We start from the raw sequence: 24,242 nt of genomic DNA, 5'->3' as shown, positions 1-24,242 counted from the left end.
ACAAAAGCCACTCTGAAGTTTGTTTCCAGTTTATTTTTTTAATCTCTGGATATTCTGATAAGAAAACAATAGTTTTTACTTAACTATATTTGGATCTTCTAATTATGTAATCCAGCCCTGCTAAAAATAAGTGTGTTTGAACTCCAAAATAATATCACATCTAAAAGTATGTAGTTCTCCGTCCTCTGTTTGCTCTGCAGACACAGATAATCTGTTTTCAAAACTCATATCATTCATGTACTTCTGAAATGGTCTAATATTGCTCAAACAAATCATGAAAGCTGATAATATTCTATTCATTAAGCTTTTGATTTTATGTAATCTACCTTCAATAGATACATTCTAATGTGCTCTCGAAGCTTGCTTTGAAGTGTCATATTGGGTAAAGATTACACAAAACTCATTAGTGTTGTGCAGACAAGGAATCATAAGCTGTCAGTCTGGAGCCTCACTATAATTAGGATTCCAAGTTAGGTTCCTCGGAGAGAGCAATGAATGCAATTAATTATTAATTTCATTTTTTTCCTCTATGACTTAGTAAAGTTTTACTGTATTCTGAAGAATTTATGTCTGGTGATTACAAATCCCTTCTCTTAACAAAACTAAAATAATAAAGAGAATTTGTCAATAAGGTGAAGTTGTAACCCAATGTAAAATTTCAACCTGCTAAGATTTAACAAGAATCATTAGTCTAGCCCAAATGAATCATACTAATGGTTTACTATGACAACATAAGCAGTTAAAATAGTAGCCAAGGGGAGAGTTCATCTTGTTACTTAATATCTGACCAATAAGAAACTCATTATTTAAAGTTGTGTCTTATTCTGGCACCACCAACCACAGCGATTTTGCTTCTTAGCCCACAATTTAAATTTGAGAATTTCCTCTAAAGAATACAGATTTATTTGTTTTCCTAAAATGAGTATGAAGAAATGTATTTCTGAATCTGTTGGAAGTCTGAATTGTAAGCATGCAAATTATGCTAATCAGCTTCAATTACAACTCTTTCTAGAAGCCTATAGTGCTTAAGGGGGAAAAAAATACCAGGATCCACAGCTAACAGATCTGCAAAACAAAGCAAGGTAACAAGGAGAAAGCCAACATCAGCCCTTGGGCCACACTACTTGCTGGGATAAAAGCTTATGACACAGCAACTCCGGAGAAATTCAGAACTACACAGAGACTGAGCTGAGAAGAAAATGGAGAATTACAGCACTCTTGACAATTCATGGGAAAAATCACCAGTTTGGTACATTTCTTGATTCATAGTAGTAATTAAGACAAAAAAAAAAAAAAAAAAAAAATGCGGCTATTTAAAATACTTAACTGTTCTTCCACTTAAATGTAAAAGAGCTGAATTTGCTTGAAAATTGGCTACTAGCACTGTGAATTCCTGCCCCTAAAATATAACTCAGAAGAATTTGTTTGTAATTACAAGCTCCCCTCCAGCTTTAGCGTTCGTTCAATGGTTGAGGAATGAATCCCGCAAATCAGTATGAGCAGCAATTATATTTTTTGTGAGTCTGTTTGTATACAAACATGTGTATGTGTCTGTTTGTGTATACCGCTGCATGTACATGGCTGAGGAGAAACTCCAATGCTAATGTCAAAAAGGTCATCTACTTCTCTTGAGATGGTTTTCATCTGCTTGGAGGACACTAATTCTCAACTGGTTGACCATCATCCTCCGGTAGCTGCCTCCCCTAAGCTGGGACCTTAAGTGTCTAACATTAGGCGTATCATTGATATCTGAGTTCTGAGCGTCAAATCAGAAGGATTTCTTCAGAATATGAGGATGAGTTCAGAAGGCAATGACATCAAACAAACCCAGCATCACCCCCTTTCATCAAAAAATAGTTTGTCTTTCTGTGGCAATGTACTTTTTAAATTTTCTGTCAAAACATGATATACTTTTTAAACGTGTGCTTTGAATTTTAACATGCACTGATTTGGTACTAAAACATTTTGTGTCTCATGGATTGCTAACACTATGCTTACTTACAGGATAATTCCAATTTCATATCCAAGACTATAATACTTGACTAGTAAATGATACATAATAAATTATATGTATATAAAATAAATGTGAGTGTATACCCTATATGTATCCATTCAAAAATATATAATATATCTTGAAATTTCCAAAACAATATTGTAAATATAATCTAAAACATTAAATCAGCTTAGAGCACAATGTTTGTATGAGCCTGATGATGTGGAGGTTAAATCTAGTAGAAATAAGGGTGAATATGATCAAATACATTACATAAAACTAGTGCAAAATTAATAAAAATATTATATTAAAATTATCCAACTTTCTTAGAGTTGCCCAATGATATTACTTATCATCTTAAACAAAACACTACTTTGTTATGAAATTTGAATGATGTTTCTATCTTAATATATATTTTAATTATAAATATCTTTATCCAGTAATGTGACCATTTTGTTTCAGCAACATTTTGTATAATAGTAGGTTAAGATACATTGCTTTTACTCATTTAGTATCTTACTCAAATAAAGCATTGACTATTTTATTCCACTAGTTTGCTTTTGTCAGTGTGTATGTTTGTGCACAACCATGCCATAGCACACATGTGCACAGATGATCATTTTCAGGGGTCAATTTCTCTCCTTCCCCAGTGTGTGAGCCAACATTTGAAGCATGATGAAAATTCTACTTGTGAAACTAACTAAACTGTGGGCAGTATATAAGAATACTTTTCACAGGAATTCTTGACAAAACAAATTTTCATGTTATCGTATGAAAGTTTTCCAAACAATATATTTTTAAAAATCAAAAAAGTAGAAATTAATTTAAAATCTGGATACAAAAGAAACTGAAGAGGAAGGAAGAGGGTCAAGAACGATGCTAAGAAAGATAAACCAAAAGGGGTGGGGGAAGAAAAGGGAAGGGAAAAAGAAGGAAAGGATTAAATTCCAGTAAACCTTAGTTCATCAGGGTTCTTACATGTGACATTTGGGGGGGGGGGTGAGACAGGGTTTCTCTGTATAGCCCTGGCTGTCCTGGAACTCACTCTGTAGACCAGGCTGGCCTCAAACTCAGAAATCCGCCTGCCTCTGCCTCCCAAGTGCTGGGATTAAAGGCATGTGCCACCATGCCTGGCCTACATGTGACATTTAACCCTCAGTTACAAACAAGAATGAAGCTCAAATTGGTCAGATTCTCTGGCCCTAAAATGATTTTCCAGCAAATATGCATTCTGATATTCCTCAAAATATAAGTCCTCTAGTTACCTAGAGGAACCCTCAGCTTTGCTTGTAAAAAGTGCTCAGCCACTGAATTCATAAGATAAAAGCAAATGAGAAGAGCAAAACTAGAAACTACCAAGGTCTCAAGGCACAATGAGCATGAGACACCATAGTGAGATCCAGAATGATGTTTTACATCTGACGAAGAAGCTTTAAGAATCAAATAAGTGTGGCAAACCATTGATAAATAAAGAATAAATAAATAAAAATGTCTTGCCTGTTTAGTAGAAAGTAATTTGTGGTAGATCAATATGTTGGCTATCTAAACCATCTAAAAAGTGTAGAATCAAAACAGATCATCAATTAATGGAAACAATATTAAGGGAGAAACAAAGAACAGGAAAACTGAGATTGGGCACAATCTCTCCCAATTGCAGTTCCTAGGAGAAGGTATCAGTGCTGTTCAAGGGAAGCAATATCTATAGAGTGCAGAATAGGCAGTCAGAAAATGGTGTTTATGGAAAATGCTCCATAAACAGACACATCACTATGGACTATGGATATTAATTGGTACACAAATTTAAAAAGCATTAGTTTATTTATATTCTCACAAAGTAAATGGAAGATAATTCTGATCAGAAAGGTTAAAAATAATAATGGTGTTGGATATTTACCTTGAACTAGTGAAAATCCCCTTCATGGCGGCCAGAACTACAGTATACTGAAGTCTGGTGTTGAGTGGCATTGTTCCCTTCAACCTATTTTTGTTACATTTGCATAAATTGGGAAGAAGATCAAGCCCTGGCCTCTGCCATGGAAGGTAGGTTAAACCATAGCTCTCACTACTCTCCATAGCCTCTTTGTATTCAGGACTCCAAAATTCTCCTACTGGACTCTCAAATGATTCTTCATAGACACTTGAAAACCTCTCCACATCTCTAAGGAAAGCCTCAATATTTAAATAACCCTTTCATCCTCCCATTTCTCTGGTTTTGTATCAGCAGATGAGTTGCATTATAAGTTTTCAAACTACTAACACAAAGACTAATACAGTCAGCAAAACAGAAACTACTGTTTTAAAAATAATAAAGACTGAGTTTTAGTCATTTCAATTATGTTTATGTGTGTGCATAACTGTGTGTTGCTATGTCAACACAAATTCACATGGTCACAGATGTAGAATCGCACAGTCTTGGGTCTCCCTTATGACTAGAGTTACAGATAGTGGGTGCTGAGAGAGGGTTGAACCAGTCTCTACAAGACTAGTAATCACACTTCACTGCTGAGCCCTTGAAAGACATTTTAAAGAATGTAAGAAGACAAATGATTTCCTAGGAAAACATTTCAGTTATGATACAGCAGATAAAGGAAAACTATTCATAAGCGTAAACACATTTAAAGCACAGAAATTTAGCAAGTAGCGTTCTCCAAGTGATAAATGAGTAGAGATTCAGCTAGATATTTCATAGAAGAGAAAATATTTAAAGCTACGAAACATGAGAACAGGAACTGCATTTCATTAGTAACTGTGGAAAGGCTGTTTAAAGGCTACATTGTGTTGTACAGTTTCAAACACAGTTGTGTGCTTGAGCAAACACATACCAGTTTCAGTTGTTACATGGTTGTACATCTGCACTCCTTTCTCTAGGAACACAAATTTGCAAATCTTCTATCGTATTAAGTGAATATCACTTTTTGAAATTTAAATATATTAAGACAGTAACTTGACTCTAGATTCTAGATGTAATAGTGTGCTTTTATTTATTTCTGAACCTGTCAGCTTACTAAAATCTCATTGTCAACTCTGTCCCAGTTATTTGCCATTTTTTTCACAAATTTCTTTCTGTATGTTCACTCTATATTAATATTATGTATTTCTTCATCTACTCTCATTGTCATTTCATATGAATTCACTAGTTTAAAAAACAGTATTCTTAGGCATTGTTCACCTCTATCTGGTCAATAAAGACCTGTGTTTGCAACAAATTAATGTAAATGAGTTAGCTCCCTCTATTTGTCTGGTCGTTGCTTTTACTTCTCACGTAGGATATAATAATTTGATGAAAGGTTAAAAACTATTGGGAAAATATGGGGAAAATCCCCTAGCTGAAACATACCTTGTCCTCATTAAATTGGGACTATTTCCACATAGAAGTCTAAGCAGTCTTGTATGATGCATTTAATCATGGCAGGTAAAAACTTTCTTGTTTTCTACACTTTCCCTTTGGTTCCCTTACTGTGGTGATTTGAATATGCTTGTCCCATGGGAAGGGGCACTATTAGTAGGTGTGGCCTGTGAGCAGAGATGTATTACTCTGGAGGTGGGGCCGAGGGCTCATACATATGCTCAAGCCTGGCCATTGTGGTCCAGACCCTCTTCCTGGTGCCTGAGGAAGACAGTCTCCTCCTTGCTGCGGTCAGATCAAGATATAGAATCTTGGCTCCTCCAGCACCAAGCCTTCCTGCATCCTGCCATGCTTCCAGAAATGATGATAGTGGACTCAACCTCTAATACTATAAGCCGAGCTCCCCCAAAGTAAATGTTTGCCTTTATAAGAGTTGTCTTGGACATGGCGTCTCTTCACAGCAATAAAACCCCGACTAAGATACTTGACAATCTTTAAAATCTAATATGAATTGTTCAGGCTGATATTTAATTTTTTTTCATTTTTGAAAGAAAACTCTTCAAATAGAATGATTAGTAACATATACTTCATGCATGAATTTGTTAGCAATGAATTTTATGTGGAATCGTGTATAATAATGTGTACAATGAAGAAATGAATGTCGTATCTACATAATGATCCAAATTTTGTCTACTGGGATATGTAAAGTCTTTTCAACAGACACTGTTTTTCTGTCTACCACGTTTATAGCTGAATGTAGCTTACATACTAAAAACTCATGGAATTAGCCTGTACCACATATGAAACATGAAATAGTTGTTTTGAGTGAATGCAAGCCATTAATCCAATTAAAATGTCTTTAAACATTACACATGTGTCTTTCTTCATAATTTCTCTCCGTAAACCTTTTTACATTAGTTTTCCTTGATTTCCAGCAACATGAGGATAAAATCGCCATATATCTTCCATGAATTTATAAAGCCCAGAATGTCACTGTATCACTCTGCACTACACCCACACATGACTTGCTCTTAACAATCAGGGAAAAGAAGGTAATGTCAAAACAATCACCCGGGAGAGAGACTTTAATCACACACAAGATTGGCTCTAATCAGGTTGTACTCCTTCAATAGTGCTATGCTCTCCAAGTCTCTTTCAGAACATTATCTCATAATTAACTTCTTAAATTATTTAAACAAAACTTATACCAACTTTTCCTATAATGTCTTTTTCTAGGATTTATATCTGCACACTTAGGATATCATCTATTTAGCAATTCTTAGAGCAATGTTGTTGTTTTTTTAATTTTATTTTATTTTTAATTTATTTTTTACACTCTATCTTCCATTACCCTTCCCTCATCTACCCTCTCTGACTGCTTCACATCCCATACCTCCTCCCCACCCCACCCCATCTCCACATGGTTGCCCACATCTCCTATCCCACCTGACCTCTAAACTGTCTGGGGCCTCCAGTCTCTTGAGGGTTAAGTGTATCATATCTGAAAGAACACAGACTGTATGTGTGTCAGGGGCCTCATCTTGTGTATGCTGTCTGTTTGGTGGTCCAGTGTTTGAGAGATCTCAGAGGTCCAGATTAATTGATACTGCTAGTCCTCCTGCAGGATCACCCTTCTCCTCAGCTTCTTTCAGCCTTCCCTAATTCAACAACATGGGTCAGCTGCTTCTGTCCATTGGTTGGGTGCAAATATCTGCATCTGACTGTTTCACCTGTGCATTGGGTCTTTCAGAGGGCAGTTATGATAGATTCCTTTTTTTGTTAGCACTCCATAGCACTTAGAGCAAATTTAATTGATTATTAATAATAACAGTCTGTTCCAGAATGCAAAATTTAGTACTTCAAAAATGACACTGCTTGCACATTCCAGACTTTGGAAAAAAAAGATTGTTAACTACTTTCTATTGTTCTATAGTTTAAATATATAAATATCACATAAGATAAAGTCATTAGATTTATGTGGCCCTAGATTGAGACAATACCTCTATAAGATCAGACTGTAGTTAAGTCTTTAGAGTAGTTTCTTAATTAGTGATTGATGTAAGAGTGCTTAGGCCACTATGGGTGATGGAACCACTGTGTTAGTGGTCCTGGGTTCTATAAGAAAGAAATCTGAACAAGCTATGGTGAGCAAGTGAATAACCAGCACTTCTTTCAGGCCTCTGAATCAATTCCTGCCTCCAGGTTTGAGTTTCTATCCACACTTCTTTTAATAATGAACTGTGATTTGGAAGTATGAACCATGAACCATATAAATATTTCTTCTATGAGCTGTTTTGGTTATGGTATGCCAAACAGTAATGATAAGGCTAACTAGGTCAATGAGTTACAGGTAGTTTGTTGAAAGAGCTAGTATGTAAAACTAACTAGAAAGTCAGTACCATTCAGAGGGAGTTCTTGTGATACAGCATGGCAGTTGAGTAAAGCCATATTCTGTTCCATGTCCATGCTAACTCTTTAGAAATTCATGCATTTCTTTGTGGAGTTTCTTTCCTTTCTGGTGTACTTGAATTCAGTTTTCAGATATTTGTTCTAACCTGTGTCTTTGTGAAGTACTCTGACACTAAAAATCCTTTGAAATATGTAGAATAGAGAAGAAAGAAAAAAATAGCACATAGACTCCAAAGGGAAATTTTTCTGTATTGACAATCAATATAGTTAGGCACTTAGTTGTCAAATTAGTACTTAAATGAAAGAAAAGCTATGAGATAACCACAATCAGTTAGATCTCCCTTATGTGATATATACCTTTCTCTCACAATATGTACATGCGGGTGTGTCTTCAAATATCATAATTATGTCACTTCTACTCATAACAGTTCAGCAACATTCCCTGGGGTTTGAAAAAAAAATTACCTTGGTTGAGAAAGTTCTTGGTCTGAAACCATGAGAAACTGAGTCTAATTCTGAGAACCACATGAAACACCAGTTGTAGTAATGACACATGCCTGTTATCTCAGCACTGATTAGCTGGAGACTAGCAGATCCCTGGTGCTTGCAGGTGAGCCAGACTAGCGTTGTTTTTGGTGAGCTTCACTGAGAGATCCTGTCTGAAAAAAAACAAGATATGTTACTCCAGGGATTGTACTCCATATTCTTTGCATTCCAACCTCTGTGGTTACCTAGACAACTTCAAACCTACAAAATCCTGCCAAAGATGGTGGTAGAGAGTCTGCAGGTTTCACTGAGGAATTGTTGGCCTTTGATAGCATTGGGGGAGGGGGACTTACTCTTTTAGGGTAAGGGTACTGGATGGAGTTCCATGTACCATTGGTCAGCTCTGTGCTCAAACACAAGTGGCAGAACTAACTGGATTTACAGAGCTATCCCCCTCCAAAAAAAACAGAAATAAAGTTGATAAGGGGAGTTGTAGGGGAAATGAGAGTAGACATGATCATATTTCATTGTCTTCCATATGTAATCTAAATAACAAAGAAAAAATGAAATAAATTATGCCTAAGCATAATTGTTTGTACTGTAATCCCAAGAATAAGCATTAGATGTCTTTAGTTTTACTGTTTTACTAATTTGATCTAAAGCTGAAAAGAACATGATGGTGTTTCTACAACATTTGGTTTTTTGTATGTTTTATTTTTAAGTCACTTTCTGGAGGTCTTGAAAACATAGCGGGGAGACTTCTTATAACAATATAACAATCTGCTTGGCTCAGCTCCAGTCCTTTCTCAGTCCCTTTTGCGTTTGTGTAGAAGTACCTTTGCCCAAGAATTTACTAATTTCAATGTGTGCATTAATGAAGGCCAATGGTTGTGACATAGGACCTTCCAACCTAGGAACTGTGGCTCAATTAACCGTTTATGGTCTTGCCCATGATTGAACTTCTTTCATAGCAAGAGTTACCTTCCTTATTGTTATGCAACTGTATGCACTTTCGACTAATAAAATTTATCATCTCATATATTTCCATTAAGGTAATTCAGTGATATTACATTTCTATATAACAAACTCCACTACCTCCTTGAATTACATTGTGAATAAGTAGATGTAAAATTCTGGGAAATCTATGGAAATTTTATTCTGAATTTAAAAAGATTTAAGTCCCCTGAACAGTCATTCTCCTGTACTTACCTTACATAGGAGCCTGCAATACATTTCCTCCCATTGTCTCTGATTTCTTTGCAGCCCTCAGCCATGGATGATCTGTCATACCTTATAAACTATATTGATTAAATTTTATATGATGACACACTTCAATATGTGATTAGGAGGTCTAGTAAAGTATAGAAATACTAATTGGTTATTAACTACAAAGACTCTAAATGTTCTCAAAACTCGAAGTTCTATTGGAGAATAATATACAAAGTAAAGGTTTGGGCATCTCGAGCTGAAAGTACAAATTTATATTGCAGTTTTCAATAGCTAATATTAACTAAGAATGTGTCATAGGGCAGCGTTTTAGGAATTATTTAATTGTAACTTTATTTTTAAAGTTGTTTTTAAACTGATAGGAGAGGTTCCTGTATTTCTAATTGAGTGTTATGAATTACCTTTGCTGTTCACAAGAAGTGTTCCTGGGTACCAAAACAACCCAGTGTGCACACATACATTTCTTTGTAGTCACCCATGGAGGAACTGCATAGTGCCTATTGTCATGAGTTCTTTTTTTGATCCCCAGATTATTAAAGCCTGTTAAACTTGCATAATGTTGTTGGGAGTGATCTTTTTGTGCACTGTGTAAAGACTGTCTTTTTATTATTCCTAACTCTGATTTCTGTGTTGGCAAAGACTTGAGTGCTGTCTAGACTTTGGTATTGTGATTCATATGGCTACATCATATTTTGTATACATTCCCTTTCTCACCTTTTGATTGGTTTAATAAAAAGCTGATGGCTTATAGGAAAAGAAGAGAGAATGGGTGGGACTTCCAGGAGAGAGAGGAACTCTGGGTAACAGTCAGGTGGAGGAGAATTTACCAACCAGACATGGAAAAGGAACCAGGCCAGGTCTGAGGGACAGGTAACTAACTAGCCATGTTGCAGAACATGGACTAATGTATATGAGTTAATTTAAGTTATAAGAGATAGTTGAGAACAAGAGTAAGCTAAGCATAAAGCTATACTTAATACATGCAAGTCTCCGTTAATGTCTTTATTTAGAGATGGAGGGAACATAGAAAGTTTTTAATGGATATATATATATATATATATATATATATATATATATATATGTATAATTTAATTGTCCTTTTCTGCTGCTTCATGGGTAATTGCTCCATTGCCATTGGGTACTAATCAAAGTAGAATTAAGGCTTTGATAATATTTTATGACCAATTTTATTAAATATTAGATGTATTCTTAAAAGTTTGTCACCATTAAGTTCATTTATTTTTAGTGGGAAATTTAAAAATTATCTTTAAATAGTATATATAGTTATTAGAGGAAATCTTATCCATTCTAATAAGATGTTTGATGATCTTAATTCATTAAATATTTTTGCATACCTTGAGTTCATACATTTTAGAAATGTTATTTACATGGTGGATTCATCTTAGCATGATCAAATCCCCTTTCTTTAAGGACTGCTCTTTCTGACTTTAATATAAGCACTCCTACTCTTTTTCCATGGTGTTTATAGATTGACAATATTGCTTAAAAGTTCTTGACAAATGTAAGCTTTATAATATAAATTTAACTTATATGTCATAAGACATCCATGAACCAAATTTAAATTTGGTGAAATTACAAAGATATATGTAAACTAAAATGCATTGTATTTGTGAATTGTCATACTCTATCATAAGCACAGCAGTATTTCCTACATCAATACATGAATAGTACAATGTATAGGGTCAAAATGAATTTTAAATTTTTTTAAATTTTATTTTAAAAAAAATTTAAAAGTTTTCTTCTGTGGGCGTTATGAGATGATAGGATTTATGTCTGTAGACAAACCCTCCAGAGCTGAATGAAGAATCATTATGAACCACAACAGAGCTGGAGAATTAGAATTAACTTCCTAGATGAGAGAAAGCTAATGATAAACATGGCAAGTGTATAATTAATTTAATCAAATACAATTAGGTCAGTATTACAGAAGTAAGTGTGTTCCAATTTGACTCGCATCAAATCTTAAAAATGGGCCTGTGTAAAGGAGCTGTGTAGAAATGGGCTCAGCTGGTAAAGGAGCTTGCTGTCAAGGCTGGTGACAGTAGTTTAATCTCTGCACTCCATATGGGGAAAGGAGAGAGGTGACTTCCTTGGTGTATCATCTGCTGTCATCCACTATGTGTTCTCTCTCTCTCTCTCTCTCTCTCTCTCTCTCTCTCTCTCTCTCTCTCTCTCTCTCCCTCTTCCCCCCCCTCTCTCACACACACACACATACACCCGCACTACATATGATGGTTTTTAAACATAAAAATTATTGATATGAGCTTTAAACAAATTATATAATTTGGCCTCACTGATTCAATATAATCGTTATGGGGATGGGTTAGCTTTTAAAAACATTGTTATTAGTCAGTTTTGCAAAAATTCAGTGGACCTTTTTAAAAACTTCCTCTCAGAAAATAGTTATGGCATAAATTTAAAATAAAAAATGTGATGCATATGTTCGAAAATGTAAAATAAAACAGTATTGTTTGTTTTCTTATCAATGACATAATCTAGTTCATACATCTAAATGTATTTAGATAAATTTAGTAGGTCCTTTGGTGAAACATAACAGCCACTGATATTTTTTCAATATCAATACAATACTAATACAATTCAACTACAATGCTAATACAATTTCTCAATCTAGAAATATGTACTTATATGAAACTTAACATTTTTAAGGGTGCATGAACTGGGGTTGACCATATATCTATGACCAAGTAAAATGCAGTTACTCTTCACAGCAAGAACAATCTCTGTATATTTACTAAGAATTATCATGATAAGTGTAGACCGTTGACTCTATTAGATGGGAAACGTTTATTATACTATTACTTAATCATTATATTAAGTGCTTATTCATCCACAGATGAATCTACTTTCATTTAATATGAATCTACTTTCAATTAGTATGTCATACTCTGTTTGATACCAAGACAAGCCAGATATAAAACATAGCTTTTCAAATAATTTCATGATTCCATGTTCTTTTCCTAAGAACATACAAACAACCGCAGTTGTATTCAAATGAGGGTACATCATGTTAAATATCTTGGGTACTTTAATCATTCTATGCATACATTTGTGTGTGCTACATCTGTATTTATGAATAAAGGGATGGAAAGTATATATAACTTAATTGAATTCATAGTAGATACTATTTTGATGGTTCATCTAAAACTATAAATTAGATTCAATTTCAAACATTGTCCTGGAAAAATAATTCCATATGCATATCACTAATTAAATGCATTGTAATATAACAAAATGTTGTGAAACACTATGTATGTGAGGTTTGTTGACGTAATAAATTGCATTTGATACATCACCTTTACAGTTAAATTGAATAATAGAATATTTTCTTATTGTAACAATAAAGATAACAAGTATGTTTAATTTAATGGTACTGCCAGGGTGCAAAACATACAAAATTCTTAGGATTATATGCTTATAATTATTACTCTATCAATATGTCCCTCTGAGTGAACATTTTAACTTAATTTTGACCAAATTAAATGTCAGAAATAATATATTTCACATGTGACTACCTACTAAAATCCTAATGCTGATTTATTGCCGTGATCTCCTATTTAAAGCATGAACAAGAACTATTAAACTCTCATTCCAGAAGGCAAATTTTTATTATTAACAGATGCAGTCGAACTGGGGAGTCTCCTAGTGCTGTGAAATATGAGCCTTACTCAAGATTAATTTATCTGCTTGTGTGTGTGTGTGTGTGTGTGTGTGTGTGGACTGAGAGCTGTGTCATTGTGGACCCAGGCAGACTTTTTTTTTTTTTTTTGTGCCTCCTGTTGTCATCAGCTCCCTAAGTGATTCTGCTGCCCTGGTCCCCTGTGGCCTACTTACTGTTGTATTTCTTCCTGTGTAAACACTCTTTCACTGGAGCAGATGAGCAGTTTCTCTTCCTGCCTCCTTTGCTCTAATAAAATCCCCATTTTTCACAAGCAGAAGGACATTCATTTTTCCCACCCCATTTTTCAAGTACCAAATGATGGCATTTCAAATTTTAAGTAAACAAAAAAATCCAATTTTTCATAGTGACAGCTACTGCACTGATGTATTAACCTGAGACACTAAATTTCTGATGATATTTGAAGAAGCCCCTTATACTTTTAAAACGTGCCTACATGGTTGGTTTGGGCATAGAGCTAAAGCCTTGACTTACATAACTTTTTAATAGGCTATATTTCATTATCAAGTGTGTGTATCACACTCAAAGAGCAGATACCCTCTGCTAAAATACCGTCATTAGAGGCTCAAAGTACAGATAATCACCTATATTCCTTACTCAAACAAATCTCATGAGCTTGTAGACAGTCTGGTTGACTACTGAAATATTAAAAGCAGTCACAATGATGAGAAATCGGAAACTTCTGTTTTACGGCTGGAGTGAGCTGCAGCACAAACATGTCTAAACAGCGTGCAAGATGATCAGAGCCTGTGTTTTGTTTCATTTTTGTCTTCTTCTGGTCTGGAAATCTTGAGAAAGAGAAATAAGTGTTCCCACAATTGCCTTTTTGCTTCTTTTTCCATTTGGACAGCAGGAGCATGTTCTCTGTGAAGAAAGGCTCACAGCCATCAACACAAAGCTGCGCCTACCGTCCACACGGTTTGTATGAGTTGACAGTGAGAAATGAATAGGCCCATGGGAGGCAAGTGCTCACTTAGAAATGAGGTCTCTGTCTTTCAAGAATGATTTTCTGGGAGCACATAGCTTACCGGGAACAAAGGGAACACCTATTTTTTGATTCCATATCTGCAATAGGGATAGAGATAGAGTTCGGTGCATTGATGTTGTATTAGGAATGAAAACGGAGAAAGGGACTTCCTCCCGGAGTACTTTAGACCAAGAGTCAGCCCACATTTGAATTCTCCCATTCTCTCCTTGTGCCTCCCGTCTGTCTGAGGTTTGTAGCCCGTGACCTGTCTGTTATCTCTCTGTTCCGTGCATTTTATCTCTGTCTGTTCCCATTGCCAGTCTGTGTCTTCTGACTGTCTCTAACAAAGGGCTTCACTGTGTATTTATTGAACAACACAGAAAACACGGCATGGGAAAAGAATGAGGAATTCTTTTCCACAGAACACCTTAACAGTTTTAAGGTTCGGAGAGGTTCACCTGACCCAGAATACAACTCAAACAACAACAAAAAAAGTTATCCACCTATATCCCGCATGTGAGGTGAACATTAACAGTGAATATTTGTCTTGTTTAAGATACTTTCAATTGGCTGGCTGCTTTTAGAAAATAATGAACTATGATACACATATGTAAATTTTTTTCTCAAAGACAAGAGTACATCATTTAAGATTAAAGTTACATGTTTAGGTTGTAAGAGCTGATTACACAGGGAATCAAATGCATATTAAGTGTTGTTGTATTCTTTTTTCTGTTTTTATATTTATTTTTCTTTCATATATTAAATTCCGACGGCAGTTTCTGCTTTCCTCTCCCATGTCTATTCCTCCCAACCAGCTCCCCTCCATTCCTCTTCAGAAAAGTTCAGGCTTCTCTTGGATATCAACCAAACATGGTAATCAAGTTGTAAAAAGTCTAGGTACCTTCCTCAAAGCAAGGCTGGGTTGGGCAACCCAGTAAGAGGAAAAGGGTCCTAAAAGCAGGCAAAAGAGTCAGAGGTTCCATCCGCCAACTGATGGAAACAGATGTAGAGACCCACAGCTAAACACAAGGTGGAGATGTGGAAGAGGGGCAAGAAGGATTGCAGTAGCCAGCCAGGTCAAGGACAACCAAAAGAAAATTCACAGAATCAACAAACCGGGGCTCCTAAGTTCTCACAGATACTGAACATGCAATCAGGAAGCCTTCATGGGTCTAATCTAGGCACTCTGCCTATATGTTATTGTTTTGTAAAGGACGGTTAAGCCTAAAGGGGCTGAGTAGATAGTACAATAGCAGATCAAATAGTCTCAAGTGATCTTGAAACATAACATAGTTTGATTTGGGTGAGTAAGCTAGCAAATTTTCAGTCTCTGAAGGAAGACCTGCCTTCACAGGAAGATATACCACTGTTTACAGTTAAGAGATTAAGATATAGAGTGAAATGCGAGATTGTAAAATCCTTAGTCGCTGTTAATTATACAAGCAGGGAATCAGGTCAGAAGGTTGAAGAGTCAAAATATCTTTATAATACCGTGTCATTGACAATAAATAAATGAGTATATTTAACATGTGCAAATTCTCATGTTGTGACATATTTGAACACTCATAGCTCATCGTGACAAGGATGGTAGTAGAGATACTCATTACTTCTAAACATTTCCTCTAGCCTCAGTTTAATTCTTCCAAAAGAAGGTGGTCCTGTACTTCCTCATGGTCGCAATCAAATTCTGCTACTAGACTGTATATTCTAAATGACACATTCATTTTATTAAACCAGAACAAAACTAAGTACATATTTATATAGGTACATATGTATTTATGTACACACATAAAATGTGAGGGAATTCTTAGCTTAGTCAGCATTATTTAAATAATTCTTCATTCTGTTATTGTGGTAGGTTCTTTGTAATGTATAGATATAACACAGTTTAGTTGTCCATCCTCCTATTGGCAATTATCAAAAAATAGGTAATATTAAGATTTATCTGGAACAAAGATAGCTAGTAAATGCTATCTTTGTATAAGTCTTTCTAACAAGTTATATGATTTTATACTATCATTTAAATATTAAGATTGAAATGTTTGAACATAAAATGAATATGAAATTGGTACTCCTAGAAGTTACTGTACTCTCTATTATAACACATTTACCTCCAGCAAAGGAATATAACAAAATAGAGTATTTGAAGAGCTTTGCTGTATGCTTGCAACACTGTGTCAGCAGCTACTAATTTTGACCATTCTAGTTGATTATAATAGGGGCTGGAGAAATTTCTTAGTTGTTATTGCCCCTTCTGTGAACAAGAATTCAGTTCTCAGACCCACATGGAGCTGTTCACAAATGCCCCAAACTCCATTTTCAAGACTTCTCATATCCTCTTCTAGCCCAAAGAGAAGCCTGAGCTTACCTGCGCGTAATAAGAATAATGTAATTTTAGAGATGTTGTTTGCAAGGCATTACAGTTTATATTATAATCAGTCTACTAGTGAACATTGACATACGATGATGAAAAGTAACAGTGCGTTATGGGCACAATTTATAGCTTTAGTTTCTTAGTTAAGTATGACTTATTTTCATGAAGGTCTGTATACTGGGAATGAAGTGCCTTCCCCATCTGGGGCTGAGATTTGTTTTCAATATAATCTGAGGAAAAGAACAGCCAGCAACTTCCCTTTGTAGACCCAGCTTGGTTGAAAGCCACGCTTTGTCAACTTTCCATATATGCCATACAAATGTTTGGAATAGTTCATTCCAATCAGACACAGGGTGTAGATTCAATACTCTGTTCTGTTAAAAATGAAATTATTTATGGTATATTTGAGGATAAAATCGATAGTGTTACTTTCATGGACAGCTGAAAAGTAATGTGTTGTTGATTTTGTGTTTGATGCGTGTGTAGGAGAGCATGAGTGCCATGCTACAGGTATGAAAGTCAGATGACACCTACATGCAGTTGATTCTCACCTTCTACCTCTCCCAGGTTAAGAGAATCAAACTTGGGCGTCTAGGCTTTTATGGCATGGGGCTTTACCTGTTGAGTCACCTCACTGAGCCTAAATGTTATTTTAAAATAAGTTCTGAGAAGACCGGCATTATTACACTTGTGCTTTTTACTCCCTTTTGAACTGGTTTCTTTCTCTCTTTCAGTCATTCTTCCTAATGCAAACTTTCTTGACCCTTTACTTTCATTTCCTTTTATAATACAGGGAAATATTAATATTTATATAAGTACATATTAATATTTTGTTATGGCTTGAATGTCCCCCATGTCTCATATATCTGCATGCTTGCCTCTGAATTGGTAGAACAACTGAAAATATTCGCGAGGTGGGGATTTGTTGGAGGAAATGTGTCACTGGGTTATTAAGGTATCTGTGTATTTATAAATAATTCATTTACATTTATATTAGCCTATTCATACAATGAAATATTTTAATTGAAACTTTTATTCACCTCATATAATTGTTTTCTTGGAGGCTTACTGCTAAATAAGCACACTGCTTCTTGTGCTTTCTGAACTCTGACTGGTTCAACCTTAGCTTTCTGGCTAAAACTCCTCACCATGCCAACTGGTTCTACATCACTTTTTTCTAGGCCTCTGCTTAGCTTCAAACTAACTCCGGCAGTCTATCCACATCTCCTGGCTTCTTATCATTCTCTGAACCATTCTGTCTTTACCCCTGTGTAGCTTGTTCTCTCTGCAACCAGGCTCTGAAAAATGTTTCCAGTAAAACTACCTCCTTCTCTTCCTCTTTGGTCCATCTTCTTTGTTACATCTTTCTTTTCTGTTCCCGTGAGAGTTGGCTATACCCTACCCTTTCAAATCTTTCTCTGTTTAATCACTTTGTCTGCTACTCAATTAGACACTACTTTCAAACAGGGGTGTTTCCTTTTACAAAGTAACTTTACATTCATTTTCTGAAATTAATGTTGTGTTCTAAGGATGTGTCTGTTTTCCAGTCAGAGGGGTTAAAGGTGTATGGTAAATTGAGTTACACTACCACTAGAAAAAGGGGTTTCTAGTAAACAACACAATCTCAGGGTTCACAGTGTGATCAAATATTCTGCAACAAAAATATTAAATAATTTTTATAGTGTTAAATCAATGACAATATACTGAAGTAACTCAACAAAGTATAACTGTCTATTCTCATTTTACTAGATTTGTGGTCCTAAATATGTTTAGCAATTTTATCTCATAATTTTATAAAAGGAGAGTTTTTTTGTCTGTTTGATTTGATTGTTTATTTCAATAGCTCTCTATAATTACTCAATTTCCTGAAAGAGTTCTAAAAAACTGTTATTACTGTTTTATTTTGTCAGAATTTACCTAGGAGTCATTTCAACCTTGGATTTTTCTTGTATTTTAAAAATACAAGTTCAATTACTTTTATTTTTTGAAAGTGACATTTATTTTCTTTTATACTAGGATGAATGCTACATTGATTTTCATTTTAAACTTGTCCAAAAATCATATAGTTTCATTATAGTAGTTTGAATTCCATTATAATAATTTATTTTTACATATTAAAATTATTCCTCAAATTTATCAATATATCCTTTTAAAGTAAGGTTTGGTAGTCTTATATACAAAATTGTCCATCACATATAAATTGTCAGGTTACCTTAATATTATTTTCATATTTTTGTCTCAAAATATTATTAACACAAAATTTTAATTACTAGTTTTATTAACAATTACAGATATATCTGATTATAATAAATATTAGTAAATTGATTTTTTTTAAATTTCAGGGTAACCTAAAACAAATCCAACTTATATTACTGATTTTGTTTTTATTATTTTATATTATTTGAAAATGTCATTCATCCATACAATTTATCTAGACGATATTTTCCTCTCATTCCCCAATTCTAACTCCGCTAAGCACCATCATTTCTTTCTGTCTGTCTATCGTTCTATCTATCTATCTATCTATCTATCTATCTATCTATCTATCTATCTATCTATCTATCATCTATCTATCTATCTTTTTCTCCGTGTCTCTGTCTCTGTGAGTGTATATGTCTGTCTATCTCTCTCAAATTCACATCCTCGTTTTATAATTATTTTCATTTTTTTTTTCATTTTACTGAGTACAGGGAGTGCTTTCCACATGAGGGTGTATACTCATCTACTGACCTGTGGAAAACATACTAGTTACCAACTTTCTAAAGAAAAGTGATTGTCTATCACCTAGCAACCATCCACGGTCAATAGTTCCTCAATTAGAGTGAGACCTTGGAGCCCAAACATATTTTATACTGTGAATTCTAATTTGCCTAACCATGTGTATGCCTTTTGTAGATAACCAGTGGTGTTGAGACTTCGTGTGTTATAGCCATGATATGTTCAGAGGATAGCATGTCCCAGCATTTCACCCATCCTTCATGTCTTATACCTGTTCTTACCCCTTCTGAATACTCTCTAAGCCTTACATGGATTGGAAAGTAATCCAAATATCCCAACACGGAGCACTCACAATTGCTTATTATTTGCAGTTTTTGAATACCAAGGTATCTCGTATTAACTTCTAACTACTGCAATAAGAAACTTTTCTAACTAAGGAAGGGAGCTTTGGAAATCTGTGGTTATAACCATAAATAGTTCAAAGGTAGATTGTAAACCAATTAATATATCTATGTGTATATCTAACCATATGTATATATATATATATATATATATATATATATATATATATATGAACAAAATTTTGAACAAAAATACTTTACATTTTGAATACTGTTTCTATTCCCAGTACTTTAAGAATGCATGTTTGCCTCTATGTACATGTATGTATGCACATGTACACAGATTTGTATACATGTATGCATATTCACATATAGGTATCATTGGCTCTAAACTTGAGTTACAATCTCATCATTTTCTTGACTTTTCTTTTTTTATCTCTTTTTTTATTAGACATTTTCTTCATTTACATTCCAAATGATATCCCAAAAGTCCCCTATACCCTCCCCTCGGCCTGTTCCCCTACCCACTCACTCCCACTTCTTGGCCCCGGCATTCCCCTGTACTGGGGCATATAGAGTTTGCTAGACCAAGGGGCCTCTCTTCCCAGTGATGGCCTATTAGGCCATCTTCTGCTACATATGCAGCTAGAGACTTTCTTGACTTTTCTTAAAGAACCATTTTTAGCCCACTGAATTTTCTTTCAAGTTTTCTTTATGTTAATTTATACTGGCTTTTTCTTTACTGTTTACATTTTACTAATAGATTTTTTTCCCAGTACCTTGTTATTTTCTATTAGAGATAGGCCAATTTGAAAATGGTTATTTATTAACTTAAATTTTGCCTAAATACTGTTTTAGTAGCACCTCAATAAAATTACATATTAATTTTCCATTGTCCAAAAACTATATATATCGCCTTTGCATTTTATCTCTGACCTATATTGCTTTTAGATAAAGCTTATTTTGCTTCAAAGTAAAACACATTCCAGAGATTTGTTTCTGTTTATTATTTTTTTGCTTTGAGATCATTTTGTCAGATAGTTTCTTTTGTAGGATCACAATGCTATCAAGTTTCTTGAAACTTGTTTTATGACTCAGAATGTGGTTATCTTTGAACATGCACCATGTTACTTGACTGACAGTGTATTCATCTGTTGAGTAGATGACTTTATAAATGCAAATCCATTCTTACTTTGGCTTTTATATCCTGCCTAGCATTTTGGATTGTTTCATTGATTTGTTTTAATTATCCAGAAAAAAATGATGGACTTTTTAACTACTCCTTTAGTTTAAATCAGTTTTTGTTTTATAAATTTTGAAATGTTATTGTTATATGCAAAATATTTCTGCAAGTGAATTTATTGTTTTAGCACAGTAGCTTGTCAGTGTTTTCCATGGTATATTCTATTATCTTGTTTTTGTAATAACAATGTGTTCTTCCTCACTTTTCCATTGCTGCTTGTTTATATTTTCTTTCATTTAACTAATGTCTATATTTAAGGAAATTCCTAGTAAGCCACACATACCTGATTTTCACATCATCATCTGAAATAATATACTATGTCTTTGTTTTTTTCATACTACAGCCATTCTGCAAAGAGCATGCCAATTTCCCTTGAAAATAAGTGTGTGATTCCCATCAGATCAGGCAATTGTATAAAACTCATCATGAAAGTTGAAAGTTTCTGGTCCCATATGTCATTTATTTTTCATGTTATTAATTATTGTAATAAATCAGGCTTGGGTCTCAAAATATCCCTCATATTTTCCCTAAATATCTAATTTTTCTTATCTTCTATCCATTATCTTTTTTTATAAAATACTCAAAATTATTTGAGTTCTGTTTGTTCAAACACTTCTATTTCAACCCACTCATTTCCTTTTTTTGAATATCTAATTTACATATTTATATGACACCATAATATTCTGCTTATTTGTTGAATTATCTTTCCTCTAGAGATCACATTTGTTAATCCTGCTAGACATTCAGGATCTTTCTGTTTTTGTCTAATCCACCATTAATCATAGTCAATATATGCTTCAGCATGACTTTGTGTCTTTAACTTGTATAATTTAAGAATTTAGTCATTTTAATATTTTGTTCAACTCTACATAAATGTTCCTAAATATGGATTCTATCTAGGAGAATTTCATGGCTTTATTTTCTAGCTGTAGTTTCAGTACTAATTCTGGGCACATTGGAGTTGATTAGTGTTTACCCTCATAAACTCATATTTTCATTTTTGTCAGATCCCTATTTATACATTATGACTGCAAATATTCACAATTTTACTTTGCTGGACCCCAGACATCTTTGTAATTCTCCAAAAATATCATTAGATTTTTAAAGAGAGAAATAGTTTTTTTAATAGGAATAGCTTTGAATTTCTTTGGATTTGCATTTAATTGTACAGGAATCAGGATATCAATTATTTCCTTTTCCAGTCCCTATTGCTTCAGATGGACCTATACTGAATGATGACTTGTCTGCAGCTTCTCTGGGACTGATAAAATGGTAGCACATGGTTGAGTGGGAAAAATCTCAGAAGCCAATAGCGCTGAAATTCTGTCATGGGGGATATGCAATTGTCTCTTGCAGCTTCTACAGAAGTTGTATCATGGCTCTAATAATGCTGCTCTGTAAAACAACATCAAGTGGCTTCTATTGGGACCCATTTCTAACAAGAAGTAGAATAATAGACAGACAGAGCTGTCTAACCAGAACCCAGTCTATTTAAGTCTCTGAAACTTCAGTCACTTCTTCATCTTTATGGTCATGTCAATATAGATCCATCTAAGAAAAGTTGAAGAAATATGAAGGACTTGGATTTTTCTAACTTTTAAGACCAATTTCAATTTATTTCAATTTTTATTGATTTAGAAAGTTCCATTCCTCAGTGAGAGACTGGGTTAATGAATATTTTGTGCAGACTTAATTAGGTGAGAGGTGCCCAGACATTTGGCAAACAGTAACTCTATGTTTTTCTCTAAGTAAGTTCAGGAAGATGTCTGCATTTTTTTTTTTTTTTTTTTGTTATCTATAGATATCTTTTAATCATCTAGACATAAATAGAAAAAATGCTGAAGGAGGATTGTGCTTGTGTGTTCCCTCCTTTTTTGCTTCGTGTGTACTGGGACATTGATCTCTGCTTGCACTGAATTTCATGTAACTGATGCTCAGTTGCAAGCATCCCAACTTCTCTGAGTCATTAGTTTGATACTTTCCTCCAACTCCCAAGTGTTGCTCTCTATGAATCTATAGCTATCCCCCCTCTGTCTCCCTCTCCCCTCCCGTTCCCTCTTCTTTTCCTTCTCCCTCTCCTCTCTCTTTCTCCCCTCTCTCTCCTTTCACTTCTCCTTCTTACTCTAAATCAATCCTTTCTAATGAAGTAACAAAGACTTTTGGATTTTGTTTGTTTGCTTGTTTGTTTTCTCTCTGGGCCAACACTGAACAAGAAGCAAGAGACTCTCTCTTCCCCTCACCAAACACAGTTAGATCATTCAGAGTGAATCTGGTCAACTGAATCATCTGATCTTCATCCACAGATGTGTATTTCACACTGGGAAGGCTGTTCTCCCAAATCCTATAAGGGAGGTATGAAGAAATCAGACAAAACTATGAACAGGAAGATATTACTTATACTGTTCAGATAGTAAGCAAACATTCTCAGAGGCAGAAGGTACCATGCATCTTTGAAAACTCCTTGTCAAACAAAGATTTAAAAACATGTAACCTGAGCTTATTGGTTTTTCTTGCTCAAAAGATGACCAGAAATACAAGAACCCCTAAAGACTGTTAAAAGTAACAGAACAACTTTGGACTGTGAGATGGCAACCAGTGGGAGAAGATGTGCCTAACCCTGGAGAGGCTTGAGGCCCCAGGCAGTGGGGTGTCCTGATTGGGGTTGGGGGAAGATCATCCTCTTGGAGACAGGGGGAGGAGGAATAGGATGAGGAACTGTGGGTGGGCAGGCTGGGAGGGGTATAACAATTTGACTGTAAAAAAATGATACAATAATAATAATAATAATAATAATAATAACAACAATAATAATATTTTTCTACCCAAGTCCAAATATGATTTACTAGATTAAAAAATTAAAAGTAGTAAGAATACAGAAACAAACAACAAAACACACACACACACACACACACACACACACACACACACACACACACACATATACAAGAGGATGGACTACAAAAACAAACCCTTCCAAAATTTGCCCTTTAGACACTAGAAAATCACAAAATGAAATTGTCACAGACGGACCTCCCTTGTGTCTCCGATCTGCTTGGAACTGGGTCTCTAGGTTGTAGGCGAGCGAGGATTCAGCGAATGAGTGACAGACAGTTCACACTAGAGAGGGTGTAAAACTGAATGTGTTGATCAAAATGAGCATCACATTATTAACACAGAACAAACAAGAAAAGCAGGGCAGAATACACCCGTTGTTACAATGACACAAGACAAAGGATTGAATATATGAAAAGACAAGAGGTTGGGACCAGGCAGCTTGAGGAAGAAGCCAGGTGCAAGGGTAGTCAATAGTTAAACCCATCAGGGGTCCCCAGTAAATTCTAGATTATGCTGTTCTTTTGGGCCTAGCAGTAAAACCTGTTTTTTTTTTTTTTTTTTTTTTTTTTTGTTATCTATAGATAT

This window comes from Mus pahari, chromosome 18 (genome assembly GCF_900095145.1).
Source record: "Mus pahari chromosome 18, PAHARI_EIJ_v1.1, whole genome shotgun sequence".
Taxonomy (NCBI): domain Eukaryota; kingdom Metazoa; phylum Chordata; class Mammalia; order Rodentia; family Muridae; genus Mus; species Mus pahari.
This window is presented reverse-complemented; position numbering follows the sequence as displayed.